This window comes from Marmota monax, unplaced genomic scaffold (assembly GCF_021218885.2).
Source record: "Marmota monax isolate L192 unplaced genomic scaffold, Marmota_monax_Labrador192_F-V1.1 WCK01_AAM20220418_F8-fsc01021, whole genome shotgun sequence".
NCBI lineage: Eukaryota > Metazoa > Chordata > Mammalia > Rodentia > Sciuridae > Marmota > Marmota monax.
In genome coordinates this window covers 36,617-40,344 of record NW_026692346.1, presented here as the reverse complement: position 1 = coordinate 40,344, position 3,728 = coordinate 36,617, and the positions used below count along the sequence as shown (strand labels likewise).

At 35.6% G+C, this 3,728-nt stretch overlaps 1 pseudogene; it reads left to right on the top strand.

The window, feature by feature from the left end:
- The first annotated feature begins 468 nt into the window (after window positions 1–468).
- On the top strand, window positions 469–869 carry LOC124090925 (small ribosomal subunit protein uS10-like; annotated as a pseudogene).
- The last annotated feature ends 2,859 nt before the right edge of the window (window positions 870–3,728 follow it).

The following is a 3,728-nucleotide window of genomic DNA, read 5'->3' as shown; positions in this document are numbered from 1 at the left end:
AATACAAAAAGTAGGGATATGATGTGAATCAGCGGCCAACTGCCTCTTAGTTCAATCCTGGTACCACCCCCCAAAAAAATCTGTATAGAAATGTTCTTAGCAATTACTACTAATAATCAAAAACTAGAAACAATTCAAATATGCCTCAACAGAAGAATAAATTGTGATTCATCTGTACAATTCAATATGATTCAGAAATAAACAGGAACCACTCTTGATATATACAATACTTTGGATGAATCTCACGGTTAAATTAAAAAAAAAATTCAGAAAGCCACATTATTTTGGAAGAAATAAGATCAGAAATTGCCAAGGAAACTCAGGGAAAAGGCTTAAAAAGGGGGTAGCCTTTTTGAAAACAAAGCGGTTTTGAGTGCAGCAGAGCACCATGCTGCCAGCTTCTGCTCCTGACTCACCACTGTTCTCTCTCGCTGAGTAACAAGTAGGTCAGGAAGCTGCACCACAGTCATGGCATTTAAAGAAAACAGAAAGGCACCCGTGGAACAGATAGTGATTCATTATATTAGAATTATCCTTACCAGCCGCAATGTGAAATCACTTGACAAAGTGTATGCTGACTTGATCAGAGGCATAAAGGAAAAGAATCTCAAAGTGAAAGGACCTGTTTGCATGCCTACTAAGACTTTGAGAATCACTAAAAGAAAAACATCTTGTGGTGAAGGTTCCAAGACCTGGGATCCTTTCAGATGAGAATCCACAAGGACTCACTGACTTTGCACAGTCCTTCTGAGATTGTTAAGCAGATTACTTTCATCAGTATTGAGCCAGGAGTGAAGGTCGAAATCACCATTGCAGATGCCTAAGTCAACTGTTTTAATAAATTGATTATCAATTGTTAAAAAAAAAAAGGAAGAAAGAAAAGGGGAGTAGCAAATTTTGTGGGGGCGGGGGAGAGGGTGATGTTAGAATTGTTCTCCATTTTGATTACACAATCTGTTTTAAAATTCAGACCTGCACATCAAAGAGCAAACTTCAGTATCTGTAAATTGAAATGAATTATTTTTAAATCAATGAAAATTAACAAATCATATGAGATTAAAAATCCTTGGGGCTGGGGTTGTGGCTTAGCAGTAGAGCGCTCATCTAGCACGTGCAAGGCCCTGGGTTCAATCCTCAGCACCACATAAAAATAAATAAGTAAAATAAAGGTATTGTGTCTAACTACTTCTAAAAAATAAACATTTAAAAAAAATCCTAGCATCCACACTCCTATGATGCTCTTCCTTATGAAAGAAATCCAGCTAATAAGCCAAGGAGATTTGGGAACATCTGGACTAATTAAAAGCACATGTCCCCTAATATAATGAATTGAGAATTTGGCATGATTTCTGGAGTAGTCCTGCCAAAGGGCATAACCTGAATCAAATCATGAGAAAACACGAGACAAAGCCAAACTGAGGCCATTCTATAAAATAACTGGCGTGAACTCTTTAAAAATGTCATTTCCGTAAAGCACACACTTAGGAACTGGTCCAGATTAAAGTAGACAAAAGAGGTATGTGAATCTAATATAATGTACAATCTCAAATTTGTTTTTTTATAAATACCTTATTTGGATAAAACCTCCAAATAGTTTCCTGATTAGATAACAGTATTGAGTCAATGATAATTTTCTGATTCTGAACATTGCATTGCGATTACAGGATTCCTTGTTTTTAGAGAAGGTAAGCACTAAAATACTTAAGAAGGTAAAGAAACATCATGTCTGTATGTTACTTTTTGATTTTTGTGATGCAGGGAACTGAACACAGGGCCTTGTACATGCCAGGTAGGGTTCTAACTCTGAGCTACACCCAACCTGTATCTTACTCTAAATGGTTAAGTAAAAAATAATTAGTAAGAAGGGAAAAGAAAGTAAATGAGGTAAAATTTAGCACATCTGGATAAAAAGTATTTAAGAATTCTTCGTAGTATTTTTTAAAATACTATTTTTTAAAATTATTTATTTTTTTTGTAGTCACAGTTGGACACAATAACTTTATTTATTTATATGTGGTGCTGAGGATAGAACCCAGGGACTTGAACATGCAAGGCGAGCGCTCTACCGCTGAGCCATATCCCCAGCCACCTTTGTAGTATTTTTGTAACTTATTGTAAGTATGAAGTTACGAAAAATTATTTTAAAAAGTAAATGTTCATTGGGCTAGAAGTAACAGGCCAAGCAAGCTAGAAATAATAAAGCAAATAATCTAAATATGGAATCAACATAAACACATCTACTAACATTAAGACTCTAGTGATAACTTCTGACATTGACACAGTACTAATCAGGGAGGCATGTCCCATCACTCTGGATTTCCTGAGTTCCTGTGTTCTATTGTGGCAAGGAATTAGCTTGACACTGTTACAAGTCTCAATTACATAGGCAACTCTTGGCTTCAATCTCTTTCCTTGCTCATCAGTGACTTTTGACTATAACACAGGAGCTTCAAGTACAGGTCTGGCTACACTAAGATAATGATCATACTGACTTGTAAATTAGTCATATTTATAAATGTTACAAGTTAGTCTCTTGTGCATTTGATTAATAATAGCCTTCTTGGGCTAGGGATGTGGCTCAAGCGGTAGCGCGCTCGCCTGGCATGCATGCGGCCCGGGTTCAATTCTCAGCACCACATACAAAGATGTTGTGTCTGCCGAAAACTAAAAAAAATAAATAAATATTTAAAAAAAAATTCTCTCTGTCTCTCACTCTCTCTTAAAAAAAAAGTAATAATAGCCTTCTTAACCCATATCAATTCTGGGATATTTCTAAATATCTTGAGTATGAGAACCATACTCTAAAATGGTAAATTTATCAAGGCTGCTTAACTCTGGGTAAGGTCTTGAAAACTTTTTTTTAATTCGTTTGCCTAATCACAGTCTCTTCTAACCAGCAGATTTCAATACTCATAAAGATAAAACATCAAAAATAAATAAAATTGGCCAGGTTTGGTGGTACACAGCTATAATTTCAGTGACTCAGGTAGCTGAGGCATGAGGATTACAACTTTGAGGCCAGCCTGGGCAAGTTAGTGAGGTTCTATTTCAAAATAAAAAAAGGGCTAAGGTATAGCTCAGTGGTACATCACCCCTGAGTTCAACCTCAGTATCAAAATAAATAAGACTACTTGGCATGGCACATACCTATAATTCTAGCTACTCAGAAGGTTAAGGGAGAAGGATCACAAGTTCAAAGCCAATCTGGGCAACTTAGCAAGATCTTGTTACAGAATAAAATTTTGTAAAAAGTAGGGAAGGCTATAGCTCAGTGGTAGAGCACTTGCCTAACATGTTTGAGGACCTGGGTTCATTCTTCAGTACTGCAAATAAGTAAATAAATAAGACTAAATAAATTAGATACTAAATTTTTCACTGGGAAAATAACATATGACAAGTACTTGAATAACATAACAATTCCACTTTGGAAAAATGCATGATACTCTCTCATGTAAATATGACAATAACCATTTCAAGGACACAAAATAGGGAGGGCTATTTTTATTTTCATGATTTTAAACATCTTGACATAGAAGAAATTGTTAAGGCCATGCTCAACTATAAAGAACTAAAGACAAGCCATCCCTACTAGTCTATCACCAAGAATAGCATATGCCTTTTACATGTACAACTGAATATGCAGACAGAAAAGGAACCAATTAGAAAGTTCAGGCTTTCATTCATAACTTCAAAATTGGGAATTCGATCTTAAAAAAGGAAAGATTCCA